Below are 15,034 nucleotides of genomic sequence, written 5' to 3' on the forward strand. Positions count from 1 at the left end.
CTCAGCCTCCCAAGTAGCTGGGACTACCACAGCTGGCTTATTGACATACTTAACTGAGAAATCTGGTGGTAAGTTGAACTTCAGGCAAATGCTTACCCAGGTCCTCCTGAGTCTTTCAGCCTTAACTTTACCTGCCACAGTGTTGGCTTCACCCCAGTGCCGGTTGTCCATATGGTCACAAGGTGGCTATCAATAAAAACTAGGGCAACATGCCTTCTCATCCACATCCAGAACATCATAACCCAGTCTCTAGGGCCAGCAGATGAAATATTTAATTGCCTTAAACCACCTGTTCCCCTGAGCCAAGAATAGGACCACCATCACCCAAATCACATATTGGGTGCTGTTAGGAAGGGAAAAGGAGAAATGGATGCTGTGTCCCCACCCAAATCTCATCTTGATTTCCCACGTGTTGTGGGAGGGACCCGGTGAGAGGTAATCGAATCATGCGGGTGGATCTTTCCCATGTTGATGTAGTGATAGTGAATAAGTCTCATGACATCTAACAGTTTTAAAAAGGGGAGTTTCCCTGCACAACTCTCTCCTCTTGTCTGCTGCCATGTAAGAGGTGCCTTTCACCTTCTTCCATGATTGTGAGGCCTCCCCAGTCTCATGTAACTGTAAACCCATTAAACCTTTTTCTTTTGTAAATTGCCCAGTCTCAGGTATGTCCTGAGCAGCATGAAAACAGACTAATACATATGTAGACAATTAACTTATGTCCCCCACAAGCTGAAATCCTCAGTGGTAGAATTGCAGACAAGTACACATATGGGGCAGGAGATTCTGTGCCCATGTGTTCCAATGCAGATGCTCAGTGCTAAGATGTACTCAGCAAGAAGGACAGAAAGAACACAATCTGAGAGAAATTAAGCATGAAACCTTGGAGAAGGTGGTCTGTATTGCTTTTGTATAACACTGTTTTTGGTGGGCATTTAGACCTATGCACCCAAAAGTGTTCTGTGCAACTTGGAATAACGATAGGTGCCATTTGAAATATGGGTCCTCAAGCAGGCAAGTTTGAGAAATGTTACCTCCATTAAACTATGGATGTTTCTCAGCCCACAGTTTTACTCCAGCCACTGCTGTGGCAACCAGCCGTGGGCAGGTACATCATCTCAGCCACACCATGCTCCTCTTGTTTTCTGCCCCAGGGTTTCTTTGTCACTACAGGCTGGGATGCCTGCAGGAATCTGTTGAGTGCTTCTAATGCATGTACAATCCTGGACATGTGAAAGAGGTAACATCTAAGGGGAAAGCTTTGATAAATGTGGGATGAAGCCAATGAAAACAATTTCTTGGCCAGGCACAGTGGCTCATGCCTGTAACACCAACATTTTGGGAGGCCGAGGTGGACAGATCTCCTGAGATCAGGAGTTCTAGACCAGCCTGACCAACAGGGTGAAACCCCATCTCTACCAAAAATACAAAAATTAGCCGGGCGTAGTGGCGGTGCCTGTAATCCCAACTGCTCAGGAGGCTGAAGCAGGAGAATCGCTTGAACCCAGGAGGCGGACGTTGTAGTGAGCTGAGATTGCATCATTGTACTCCAGTCTGGGTGACAAGAGCAAAACTCTGTCTCAAAAAAAAGAAAACAGTTTCTCTCTAGTAGAAATTCTGAGGTGCATTCTACACAGCTCCTCCATAGAGCCCTATCCATGTAGAGCCCCACAGTGGTTATCTACTCAATAGCACATCCTTGGATTGGCCTTTTTTTTTCTTTCTCTTTTCTGCTCCTCAGGATCACTTCAAAAACAAAACAGCCAGGCATAGTGGCTCATGCCTGTAATCCCAACACTTAGGGAAGCCGAGGTGGGAAGATAACCTGAGGTCAGGAGTTTGAGACCAGCCTTGTCCAACTTGGTGAAACCCTGTGTCTACTAAAAATACAAAAAATAGCTGGGCATGGTGGTGTGTGCCTATAATTCCCAGCTATCCAGGAGTCTGAGGCAGGATAATTGCTTGAACCTGGGAGGTGGAGAATGCAGTGAGCCAAGATCACACCACTGCACTCTAGCCTGGGCGACAGAGCAAGACTCCATCTTAAATAAATAAATAAATAAGTACAAACATATAGGGCCAGCACTTTGAGAGGCCAAGGCATATGGGTCATTTGAGTCCAGGAATTTAAGACCAGCCTGGGCAACATGGTGAGACCCTGTCTCTACCAAAAGATAAAAATTAGCCTGGTGTGGTGATGCATGCCTATAGTCCTAGCTACTTGGGAGGTTGAAGTGGGAGGATCACTTGAGCCCAGGAGGCAGAGATTGCAACAAGACGAGATTGTGCGACTGCACTCCAGCCTGGGTAGCAGTGAGACATGATCTCAAAAAACAAAAACAAAAATGAGGCCAGGTCATACCTGTGATCCCAGCACTTTGGGAGGCAAAAGTGGGAGGAGAAATTGAACACAGGAGTTTGAGACCATCCTGGGCAACACAGCAAGACACTGTCTAAAGAACTAAAGAATTAGCTGGGTGTGGTGGCAGGTTCCTGCAGTCCCAGTTACTTGAGGGGTGGGCTGAGGTGGGAGCATCTCTTGAACCAGGGATGTTCAGGCTGCAGTGAGCTGTGATTGTGCCACTGCACTCCAGCGTGGGTGGCAGAATGAGACCCTGTCTCCAAACAAAACTACTTACACGCAAACCCTTGTCTCAGGCTCTGCTTTCTAGAGTAACCTAGGTTAAGAACCAGATGAAACAGTTATTCTAGTGCAGAGTTCCCTAAATCCCTATTGTTTAATGGGCAGCAATGGTACACTAAAATTGTGTATAGTATGTAGTATTCTCTAAATTTATTGACATTGCAATACTTTTTCTTTCATGAACATTTCGTAAGGCTAATGTTCTGTAAACACATTTTGGGTGAGACTGGCCTAGACTGAACACCCTGGGTCTCACATGATGTGACTGGAACAGCTGTCTTCAGGAGTGACTCCTCATGAGCCATTCCTGGTAGCCACAGCATTGCTTTGGTGTCAGGGTCCGGCACGTCTGCCAGGGGACTACCGACCTGCAGGAGTCCCCAAGACTGCCAACGTAGATGTCTCGTTCAACCTGAGGGAGAGAGTGCGCGGAAGTGAAAGAAAATAGAAAAGCAGAGTCTGGAGGACTGGCTTAGGCTATGTCCAAGCAGCCATTTTGTTTTTGCAATATGTTTCCTTATATACTTTTCTGAAGTCAAAGTTGTTTACACTAGATCAACGTACTTAAGTTACAGTTAGCAAGTTACGCCCACTAAGTTACGCCCAGTAAGTAAGTTAATCCCATTAAGTAGGTTACGCCCAGTAAGTAGGTTACTTTTAGTAAGTAGGTTACTTTCAGTAATTAGGTTACGCCCAATAGATCAATGTAAGTAAGTTACAGTCACGCCCAGTAAGCTATGAGAAGTTATAGTTACACCCAGTAAGTTACGGTAAGTAAGTTACCAAGTGTAAATACTTATGTTAATATTTTACAATGAAGGTAACAAGGGTCCAAAATGAACACAATCAAGCAATAAACCATAAGAAGCTGAAAGTGGACACATTGACTCCCAAGTCCTCATATTCATAAAGTAATGTCTGTTAACTATTTAGAATAACATAGTCCCTCTCTCAGTTCCTGCTTTCCCTCAGCTCAACTGCCCCAACCGGGGATCTGTGTCCAGGCTCAAGCTCACCTATGGCGAGGCCCATTTCCCAGGGGCCTCACACGGGAGCGATCTCCACAGATTCCCTCACTTTGGCTCATTCCCCATTCTCACATTAAATCTAGGCTGGCCTGAGACTTGTGTCAGCCAATAAAATGAACATCAATAACACTGCAGGCCTGGCCTTTAAGACAACTGGCAATTCCCACTTTCTCCTTCTGGGAATACTTAACCTTTGGGAGCCTTGGGTTACCACTTAAGAAATCTGGCTACTCTGTTGGAGAGAACATATGGAGAGGCCACGTAAGGAGAAGAGGCCCTGAGACAACAGAGAAGGAACGAGATGCAGCTGCTCAGCATCCCAGGCTGAATTTCCAGATGGCTCCAGTCTTAGCCACATCTAACTGTGAACCAAGCCAGACCAAAGGAACTGCCCAGCTAAGGCTACCCAACATAAGAAACATAAGTATAGGCCTGGCACAGTGTCTCACGCCTGTAGTCCCAGCACTTTGGGAGGCTGAGGCGGGTGCATCACCTGAGGTCAGGAGTTCGAGACCAGCCTGGTCAACATAACGAAACCCTATCTTTACTAAAAATACAAAAGCTAGCTGGGCCTGGTGGCATGAGCCTGTAATTCCAGCTACTCAGGAGGATGAGGTAGGAAAATCACTTGAACCTGGGTGGCGGAGGTTGCAGTGAGCTAGATCGTGCCACTGCACTCCAGCCTGGGTGACAGAGTGAGACTACGTCTCAAAAAAAAATTATTTTTCATTGCCTCCACTATCCTGTTACAATCCTTCATTTTTTTCTTGCATAGACTATTCCATTAGTACATATTCTTTATCTGTTTGTTTATGCCCTCCTATCACTAGTATGTAAGTTTTATGACTATTCCCGTGAATGTAAGAATGTAAATTCCATGGATTTTGTTAATGCAGCTATGTATATTTAGTCACTGTTTTAAACACAATGCTTTGTTCACTGTACCTCTTATGCCTATAACAATAATTAACATAAGATGTTCAATAACGACTTGTTAATTCAATTAATAAAAATACACAAAAGAGAGTGGTTATTGTTTGGAAAACTCTGCCCCTACCGCAAAATCTCTCTCTCTTTCCCTCCCCCACAAAGAGGCTCCCTTATCTCTCACTTTACATACCGGCCCTAGCCCTCCCGCCGCCCAGCTTCCCGCCCAGCAGTTCAAACTGACCAACAGTTGCCCACCACCTCGGCTTTTGGCTTCCCCACCCCCCAGCCCTTCAGCCCCCTATAAAACAACCCTGCCCCTCTGAGCAGCGCGGCCATTTTTCCTTTTCGTCCCGGCTGGCCTGCCCGGAGGCTCTTTCCTCTCAATAAAGCCTGAACTTAAGGAATTTCCTCTAGCCTGCGGTCCGGTTTCTTTCCCAATGAGCCCAGTCTTCCCGCAGAGGGTAGGTCGGACAAATGGTGCCGGAAACCCGGGACGGGAGCTGAGGCCATTGGCCCGGCCACGGCCCCCCTCCCCGACCTACCCAACACTGGCCCTGCCACCTCCACATTCCGATTAAGGTAAGCCAAGTTTTTCTTGCTTTGCCTTCCCCCGCTTCCCGTCTCCTCTTCCTATGGCACGGTGCAGTTGCTCCCTCTCCGGCGTTCCGCACGGACTCCTTGCCTAGTCTCGGCCGAGCCAAGGTAGTCTTCCATTCCGGCTCCAGGAGCCTTCCGAGGGACAGCCGCCAGACGGGGGACGCCCCTCTGACCGCTTCCCTTTCCGTACTTAATTGTACTCCGGGGAATTTGCAACGAACGGGGACGCCTTTTCGTTGCATCTGCCCATCCGCGCCGGAGAGTCTGTAGCTGCGCCTGCCATGGGAAATTCGGAGTCCAAAATACCTCTGAGCACCCCCCTCGGGTGCTTGCTGCGAAATTTTACCAAATTGGGATATTCCCAAACCGTCAGAAAGAAAAAGCTTATTTTCCTGTCCCAGGTGGCTTGGCCCCAATACAAACTCAGTAACCAGTCACATTGGCCCCCGACTGGCACTTTTGATTTCAACACCCTCCGAGATCTCGACAATTTTTGTCGCCGCACGGGCAAGGACAATGAAATTCCTTACGTCCAGGCTTTTTGGGACCTCCGTACCCACCCCGACCTATGTTCTTCCTGCTCCACCTACCAAATCCTCTTATCTCGAACCCCCCGTAAATCTTCCTCCACTACCTCTCCCCCTCCCTACTCCTCACCGGAGGATCTGCCTGAACATCTGTCCTCTCCTGCCAATCTCAGCAACCACTCGCCATCAACGGCACGCCCTTCCCCCACTCCCTCTGCACCTCCTACCTCAGAGGCCATGCCTTGCTCTCCCTCTACTCCCTCCGAGCCCCCTCCCTCAGAGGCTGCACTTCCTCTTGCCTCTCCGGTGGCGGCCCACACCCGCTCCCACCAGCCAGCTATCCTGGCCCCACTCCGAGAAGTAGCAGGCGCTGAAGGTTTAGTCAGGGTCCATGTTCCTTTCTCACTCCAAGACCTGTCCCAAATTGAGAAACGTTTAGGATCCTTCTCAGCCAACCCGTCCACCTATATTAAAGAATTCCAATACCTCACTCAAACATAAGAAGCCCTAGTCCGGTACACTCGACTAGATCCAGCCTCCCAAAATGGGGCCACTGTATTAGCCTCCCATTTTATCTCCCAATCAGCACCCGACATAAGAAAGAAACTAAAGAAAGCAGAAGAGGGGCCAGAGACTCCCATCCAAGACCTGGTAAAAATGGCCTTTAAAGTATTCAATGCCAGGGAAGATGCGGCTGAGGCTGCCCGCCAAACTCGCATGAAGCAGAAGGCTGCCCTCCAGACCCAAGCCCTAGTGGCGGCTCTAAGGCCGGCAGGGAACCAGAAGCCCAAGGCCGAAACCCATGCCCCTCCAGGGGCATGTTTCAAATGTGGAAAGGAAGGATACTGGTCCCGAGCCTGTCCACAACCATGGCCACCAACTAAGCCTTGCCCTATCTGTCGGCTCCCGGGACACTGGAAGTCAGACTGCCCCAGCTTCCCCAGGGTGCCGGTTCCTCAAAACAGACACACTGGTGTTACACAGCCGGCAGTCACCCTCAGTATGGAGGAGCCTGCTTGCCAGGAACCGACCTCCGAGGGAGCTCCGTTCCCCAGTCTACTAGGGCTGCTAGATGACTAGCGGGGCCCTGGCTTTCCGACTCCGGTTACCCTCGCCGAGCCTAGGGTCACAAGACATGGGGGCTACCTACTCCGCTCTTCCTTCTTATTCTGGCCATCTCACCCCTTCCCAGGTCTTAGTCATGGGAATCGATGGGACCCCAAGTATCCCCTACCAAACCCCACATTCCCTAGGCCGAAACGTCCCTAGCGATGGGACCCCAAGTATCCCCTACCAAACCCCACATTCCCTAGGCCGAAACGTCCCTAGCTGTAACAGAACTATACGGGTAACCACTAATATAACAGCCCCACGAGGAACGTTTTTCGGGTGTAACAAGACCTTAACAAAAACTCTCTACATTGGCCTTTCCTCATCTCTTTTATGCCTCCCAGTAACCCTAGTCCCTCGACTCACTATATATTCCCCAGCCGAATTCCAGATGCTGCAAACTCCCCATCGCTGCACCCGATGAGCTGCCTTCCTACCCATTGCCGTTGGAGTCTCCCTTGCTGGTTCAGCACTTGCAGCAGGATTAGGAGGAGGGGCACTAGTCCACTCTCACCTGGCCATAGCCCGACTGACCTCACAACTCCAAGCGGCTATTAATGACTCTACTGAGTCTTTAGCATCACTCCAATGACAGATCACCTCAGTTGCCCAAGTTGCCTTGCAGAACCGAAGAGCCCTGGACCTGCTCACTGCTGAACGAGGAGGGACCTGTATCTTCCTACAAGAAGAGTGCTGTTACTACATCAATGAATCCGGCCTAGTAGAAACCCGAATCGAGAGCCTCCAGAAACTCAAAACTAACCTGTAGAGTCAGAAGTTCTCGGCTGAAGCCACAGCGTGGTGGTCTTCCTCTATGTATACCCTCTTGTCACCATTGCTTGGGCCCCTAATAGCCGTTTGCCTAATCTTACTTATTGCTCCTTGCTTTCTCCAGTTCCTACAGCGGCTCTTTCAAGAACTGACTGGAGTCACCATCCACCAGATGCTGCTCCAACCCCACCCTGAACGAGTGCAAGAAACAGACCTCTCCCCAAACCTCCAGGCTCCTTAGGAAAAGAAACCTCTTCAGAACCCCCCGTCGACCCTTGTCAGCAGGAAGTAGCCAGAGAGACAACCGACGCCCCTGACCCCCTCTTTTTCTTTTCTTTAAGGAGTCGGGAATGTTTGGAAAACTCTGCCCCTACCGCAAAATCTCTCTCTCTTTCCCTCCCCCACAAAGAGGCTCCCTTATCTCTCACTTTACATACCGGCCCTAGCCCTCCCGCCGCCCAGCTTCCCGCCCAGCAGTTCAAACTGACCAACAGTTGCCCACCACCTCGGCTTTTGGCTTCCCCACCCCCCAGCCCTTCAGCCCCCTATAAAACAACCCTGCCCCTCTGAGCAGCGCGGCCATTTTTCCTTTTCGTCCCGGCTGGCCTGCCCGGAGGCTCTTTCCTCTCAATAAAGCCTGAACTTAAGGAATTTCCTCTAGCCTGCGGTCCGGTTTCTTTCCCAATGAGCCCAGTCTTCCCGCAGAGGGTAGGTCGGACAGTTATATAATATAGAGAGACAAGATACTAATGTCATAGTTTAAGCTCCTTGATCCAACTGAACCTGAAGACCTACCCTGGGCTTTTTGATTGCATGAGTCAATAAGCTCTCGTTTTTTTATTGGGTCAGTTTTGAGCTGGATTTCTAGGAAAAACTTGCAACTGGAAGAAACCTGATACGCTAAATGTCTTTAAACTTCTTTCTCAAGCAACAAAATGGTAAAAACTTTTACTGTCTTCCCAGCCTACTTCAATCGTTCTGTTAACATTTGTGAGACTCAAATGAGTTATTATTTATGGAAGTACATTGCTGACTTCAAGATAATTCTGCAAATGTGTGAGCTCTTGTTACTCACAACAATGTAAATAATGGGACCTTATCATTGAAAGGAAAATTAGATTAGGAAACTAAAATCTTACAAAGTTATCAGAAATTACTTTGGCTGCCAAAGTGGGACTCTAAACAACCATGAAAGCCCCTTCAGGTTTTCCAGGGATAGAAAACAGCTCAGCTCCACTGAGTCGACTTAAAGGGATGACAGGGAACCGGGAATACATCTGCTTTACGAGTTTTTTAATTTTTCTTTTTTTTTTTTGAGCCGGAGTTTCGCTCTTGTTACCCAGGCTGGAGTGCAATGCGTGATCTCGGCTCACCGCAACCTCCGCCTTCTGGGCTCAAGCAATTCTCCTGCCACAGCCTCCCGAGTAGCTGGGACTACAGGCACGCGCCACCATGCCCAGCTAATTTTTGTATTTTTAGTAGAGACGGGGTTTCACCTTGTTGACCAGGATGGTCTTGATCTCTTGACCTCGTGATCCACCCGCCTCGGCCTCCCAAAGTGCTGGGATTATAGGCGTGAGCCACTGCGCCCAGCCTACAAGTTTTAAGGAAGAAGAAGATAATCTTGGTAGTGTGTGTTTCGAAAAGGGCTGGTGGTAGGTGGCAGGGGTGGAGGCAGGGGGGAGACTTAAAGACAGCCATGCTCAGACCTCTTCCTTTTACAGAAGAGGCCAAGAAATTGTCAGTTCTTTGTTCAAGATCACACAGCCAGTGGCAGATTTGAGACCAGAAATCCGAATCTCCTGGCTTCCAAACCCATGTCTTTCCAATACCACAAATGCACAGTTTCACTGTTTTGATTTTTTCATTGTTTTTCCTTCCTCTAAATTTTTGGAGATAAATTATAGGTTTGAAGACCACGTTTGAAGTCTCCTTCATTTAAATATTTGACCTATGGAACAATTTGTAGACAGAGGATGGAGAGAGAGAGAGAGGAAAAATCTTATTCCAGTATTCCAAAGTTTTCTTGGCCAAGAAAAACTCAGTAGTTCAAGCTGTTGGCTGCCATCTATGCTTCAAAGACCATAGCTGGGAGCGGTGGCTCACACCTGTAATCCTAGCTCTTTGGGAGGCCGAGGCGGGCGGATCACCTGAGGTCAGGAGTCCAAGACCAGCCTGACGATATGGTGAAACCTCGTCTTAAAAAAACAAACAAACAAAGACCTTAAATTCTTTCTTCCAAAGTATTTTGGCTTTGAGGTCTTTAAATTGCATTGGTCTTTTATTAATTCCTAAAGGCCTTTTTATAAACACTAAGCAATAAATAAGAGGAGGAAAATCAACTTTTAAGGCAAAATGAAAAAACATCTACCCAATGGTGAACTTTGGGATGGAGCAAGAATCATATCCCCTGTCTGAGCTGGATGAACAGAAAGAATGTAGGTTGGTAGCATACTGAAATTCTGTGACTGAGCCTTTGAACTGCTGAGTCATTGCTGAAATACCAGACACAGCACTGTACAGTTAGTGAGGTCCGTGGATGAAACTGAGATGGAGATTAGCCGTCACAGATTTCATGCCTGTCACTGTGCATTGATTGACTTGGGTATAAACCTCTTCTACCAGTGATAATTCAGCCATGTCCTGATCACAGGCAAATCACACAGAGAGATTTGTGTTTAGCAGGCATTGAAAAGGTGTAACTTTCTTTGGTTTTGCTCCCTTAGAAGCAGACCCTGAGATAGAAATCTGAGTGACAGTAGTCTGTTTGCAATGAGATTCCAGGAAGCACCAATAGAGGAGCAGGGGAGTGTGTTAGGGAAGAGAAGAAAGCCAACAAAAGATGAGGTCTGTTGTGGGAGACTGGGGGGGATAGTGGGGGGATAGGGAGGTTGGGGAGGGATAACATGGGAAGAAATGCCAGATATAGGTGACGGGGATGGAGGCAGCAAACCACATTGCCATGTATGTACCTATGCAACAATTCTGCCTGATCTGCATGTGTACCCCAGAATCTAAAGTGCAATTCAATGTATATATATATGTGTATATAAAGAAAGCCAACAAAAGATGTGTTTGTTGATGGGCAGATTACCACTGTGGGCAACTGGAGCTTCATCCCACTGGGATGTTCTTGTTTCTATTTTAAAGTAACTATTCAATGGATTCTGTAGATGAAAGAATAAAGCACCTGTACACACAATCTTGCCTTAAAACAGCTGAAAGTATGTGCACCTTTATAGAATCAATTCCATACACAGTATTGGTATGAATGAAGCTGGAATGTATTTCCACACAATGATCGAGAGCTCCACAGAACACGTTCTGATGGTGGAAAAGGATTTTCTGCGGTTTAGAGAGGCTCTTGCACATGGAAGGATGAGAAATGAGATGACGCATAAGGAGCCAAGTCACAAGTCTTAAAACCAGCTTCATCCAACACCAATCTTTGAGTGGCAACTACAGCCCCAAAACGAAGAGGAAACACCATATGTTCCCAGTGTGGGAAGATCGCTGGGCCCCACTGGTCCTTCCAGTGACACCTGCACTGTCAGCGGGGGATCGTTACGGGTTTGAGAACTTCCTCTCATCACACCTTCTCACCCTTCCCCCAAACCACACATTTAGGGCTCACTTGACAAGGCAGTGGCTTGTTATAATTTCTTACTCCATTCATGCTGCTATAACAAAATACCCGAGACTGGATAATTTATAAAGAACAGAAATTTATTTCTCACAATCCTGGAAGCTGGGAAGTCCAAGGTCAAGGCTTGGCATTTGGTCTGCTGAGGTGCTTCCTAGTGCGTCCTCACATGGCAGAAGGTGGAAGGGCAAGCTGTCCGAGCACTGCGGGAAGCCCCTTTTGTAAGAGCTTTAATATTATTCATCAGGAAGGAGCTTCCACTGGCGAATTGCCTCTGAAAGCCCCACCTTTCAAACCATCACCTTAGTAACATCTGAATTTTGGAGGTGACACATTAAGACCATAGCATGATTTATATTTTGCTTACCCCTCCTTCTCAATTTCCACCATTGTTCAAAGAATCAAAGAATACCAGAGGTGCAGCCTCCTCAAAAAAATTATAATATAAATATGCATATAAACATACATGCATACTAGACAGGTATCTCCATATATAGGTATAGAGAGAGAGAGAGAGAAAGAAGGAAAGAGATAAAGAAAGAGAAGAAGATAAAGAAAAGAGAGAGAGAGACAGAGAGGGACAGAGACAGAGTGAGAAAAGAGAGAAGAAATGAAAAAGAGAGAAAAAGAAAGGAAGGAAGAAAGGAAGAGAAAGGGAGAGGAAAAGGGAGAGATAAAAATGGAAGGGAGGGAGGGAGGGAGGGAAGGAGGAAGGAAGGAAACAATCAAGGTATGTGGTGAAATGTTAACATTGGATGAAGGGCATATGGAAGTTTTTGAGACCATTCTTGCAACCTTCACATAAGTTGAAATGTTATTTCAAAATTAAAAATAAATAAGTAAACTAATTATTAGAACACTGATATAATTATATATAATTATTATCACAATTAGTACTATTTTTTAACTATTAAAAAATCTATTTGTGGCCAGGTGCAGTGGGTCACGCCTGTAATTCCAGCACTTTGGGAGGCCGAGGTGGGCAGATCATGAGGTCAGGAGTTAAAGAGCCACCTGGGCAACACAGCAAAATCCTGTCTCTATTAAAATACAAAAAATTAGCTGAGCATTGTGGCGGATGCCTGTAATCCCAGCTACCTGAGATGCTGAGGCAGGAGGATGGCTTGAACCCAGGAGGCGGAGGTTGCAGTGAGCCCAGCCACTGCACTCCGACCTGCGTGACAGAGGGAGACTCCATCTCCAAAAAAAACCAAAAAACAAAAAACAAAAAATCTATTTGTGGTTGGGCATGGTGGCTCATGCCTGTAATCCCAGCACTTTTGGATCACTTAAGGTCACTTGAGGAGTTCGATACCAGCCTGGCCAACATGTTGGAACCGTCTCTACAAAAAAATACAAAAAATTTAGCTGTACATGGTGGTACGTGCCTGTAATACCAGCTATTTGGGAGGCTGAGGCAGGAGAATTGCTTGAATCCAGAAGATGGAGTATGCAGTAAGCGAAGATTATTCCACCACACTCCAGCCTGTGCAACAGAGCGAGACTCTGTCTCAAAAAACAACAACAAAAAAGGTTTTCCTTTCCTTTTCATTTTTGTCAAGGTGAGAGTTACATGAAATGAACCATTTTAAAAGTGAACAATTTAGTGGCATGTAATACTTTCACAATGTTGTATAAACACTATTTCTAGCTAATTCCAAAATATTTTCATCACCTCAGAAGGAAACCCCAAGTGTTTCAGTCATTCCCCATCCCCTCCTCACAGCCTCTACACATCTGTTTTCTGTCTCTATGACTTTGCTTATTCTGGATATTTCATATAAATTAAATCATTCAATATTTGTCTTTTTGTGTCTAGCTTATTTCACTTGGGATTTTCCAAGGTTCATCCATGCTATAGCATGTATCAGTACTTCATTTATTCTCATGGCTGAATAATATTCCTTTTTTGTGTTTTTGGTTTTTTTGGAAACAGAGTCTGTCCCCCAGGCTGGAGTGCAGTGGCTTGATCTTGGCTCACTGCAACCTCCACCTCCCGGATTCAAGTGATTTTCCTGACTCAGCCTCGCAAGTAGCTGGTATTACAGGCACCCATCACCATACCTGGCTAAGTTTTGTATTTTTAGTAGAGACAGGCTTCACTATGTTGGCCAGGCTGGTATCAAACAACTTAACTCAGGTGATCCACTCGCCTCAGCCTCCCAAAGTGCTGGGATTACAGGTGTGAGCCACTGAGCCTAGTCCTTTTTTTTTTTTCTCCTTGAGACAGAGTCTTGTTCTGTCACCCAGTCTGGAGTGCAGCAATGCGATCTCATCTTGCTGCAACCTCCATCTCACAAGTTCAAGTGATTCTCCTGCCTCAGTCTCTCAAGTAGCTGGGATTACAGGCATGTGCTACCACACCCAGCTAATTTTTGTATTTTTAGTAGAGATGGCGTTTTGCCATGTTGGCCAGGCTGGTCTCAAACTCCTGACCTCAAGTGTTCCCCCCACTTCAGCCTCCCAAAATGCTTGGATTATAGGCATGAGCCACCACACCCAGCCTAAAGTTAACATCTTAACTGACCTCAGTTGATCTGCATGCCTGGGCCTCCTAAAGTGCTGGGATTACAAGCATGGGTCACTGCACCTGGTCCAAATACTATTTTATTGTATGGCTATACCACAAATCATTTATCCATTCATCTGTTGATATATCTATGGCTGCTTCCACCTTCTAGCTATTGTGAATAGTGCTGCCATAAACATGATATACATGTATCAGAACACATGAAAACTTGATGTTTGTTAGTGTCCATTTATGACTTAAAATATAAGTCCCCTCCAGAAGCCTATGAATAATATGAAACTTACACTTCTCAGATGTGTAAGTTCCTTTTTGTACTCAAGCTAGTTTAGATTGGGTTTCTGTCAACTTGAAAGAATCTTGACTACTACAAAATTTTTAAATATCTTTCAAAATACAGTCTTTAGGATCTATGGAAAGAATTAACAATAACTTTTTGAAACAAGACCAAGTAACATTTTCTGAAGTTCAAAGCTCTCCTGTCCCCAAGGAAACTTGAAATGAATATGAATTTGAAACATTTTTGAAATAGAAGAACGAGCTCAGCTAAGCACAGAACATTCCTGAACTGTGTCTGCCACAGCAGCAGGATAATCATAATGCAGGGTCTTGAACCAGAAGTGTTTTTGTGTGTGCCAGACTTAAAGAAATTCATAGTGCCTTAACTGTAAAATTATTCTATTTTTAAAAAACAAACCTTCTCTAAAGGGTAATCATTTTTAGCAATCCATCTGAACAGAAGTCCCCAAAACACAAACACGGTTCTTTCCTTCTTTCGCCGTCTGCTTCCTGCCATCCATCTTTCATCTCTTGTGGTCATAGGAATTTTAGCATTTTCTTTTCTAAAGACTTCTAAGAATTGCCTTTGGTTTACTGGGTGAAATCTTGTACCACATACACTTCTTCAAAAGCACATTGTTTCTTCCTTTTTTTTTTTTTTTTTTTTTCCTTTTGAGACGGAGTTTCGCTCTTGTTACCCAGACTGGAGTGCAATGGCGCGATCTCAGCTCACCGCAACCTCCGCCTCCTGGGTTCAAGCAATTCTCCTTCCTCAGCCTCCTCTGTAGCTGGGACTACAGGCGTGCACCACCATGCCCAGCTAATTTTTGTATTTTTAGTAGAGACGGGGTTTCACCTTGTTGACCAGGATGGTCTCGATCTCTTAACCTCGTGATCCACCCACCTCGGCCTCCCAAAGTCTTCCCATTTTTATTGAAGAAAAACCAAGTAATGAGCAAATCTATCTTATGACACCTA

At 46.2% G+C, this 15,034-nt stretch overlaps 1 long non-coding RNA gene across 1 annotated transcript; it reads left to right on the forward strand.

Moving 5' to 3' along the window:
- Nucleotides 1–5,035: 5,035 nt before the first annotated feature.
- LOC128932026 (uncharacterized) lies at nucleotides 5,036–8,561 on the forward strand. The gene is made up of 2 exons (XR_008481227.2): nucleotides 5,036–5,181; nucleotides 7,217–8,561. It is a non-coding gene; the product is annotated as an uncharacterized LOC128932026 (long non-coding RNA).
- The last annotated feature ends 6,473 nt before the right edge of the window (nucleotides 8,562–15,034 follow it).

The sequence above is a fragment of the Callithrix jacchus genome, chromosome 5, assembly GCF_049354715.1.
Source record: "Callithrix jacchus isolate 240 chromosome 5, calJac240_pri, whole genome shotgun sequence".
NCBI lineage: Eukaryota > Metazoa > Chordata > Mammalia > Primates > Cebidae > Callithrix > Callithrix jacchus.